A 236-nucleotide genomic window follows, 5' to 3' on the forward strand; every position below is an offset into this window, starting at 1 on the left:
GCCAGCGCCACTAGCCCAGCACGGGGAACCCCCCATCCCTGCCGCCAGCGGGGAGCGCTCCGGGGGCTGCAGGGGTGCGTGGGGAGGAGGAAAGGGGCTCCTGCAAATCCCCAGGGCTCCCCTCAGTTCCCACTAGCTGGTTTCTCTCTCCACTTCCAAACCCAAGAGCAGCAGCCAGCCCTGAGCACAGACCAGCAGCTGTCGGGAGGTCAAGGGGTGCAAACTGCATCCCCTGG

At 66.9% G+C, this 236-nt stretch overlaps 1 protein-coding gene across 1 annotated transcript in view; it reads right to left on the minus strand.

Moving 5' to 3' along the window:
* LOC104498684 (NEDD4-like E3 ubiquitin-protein ligase WWP2) overlaps nt 1-236 on the minus strand; it is a gene marked incomplete at its 5' end in the record, with an annotated part of 3,960 nt that overhangs the window by 2,719 nt on the left and 1,005 nt on the right. The window lies entirely within an intron of this gene.

The sequence above is a fragment of the Buceros rhinoceros genome, unplaced genomic scaffold (genome assembly GCF_000710305.1).
Source record: "Buceros rhinoceros silvestris isolate BGI_N320 unplaced genomic scaffold, ASM71030v1 scaffold29998, whole genome shotgun sequence".
Taxonomy (NCBI): domain Eukaryota; kingdom Metazoa; phylum Chordata; class Aves; order Bucerotiformes; family Bucerotidae; genus Buceros; species Buceros rhinoceros.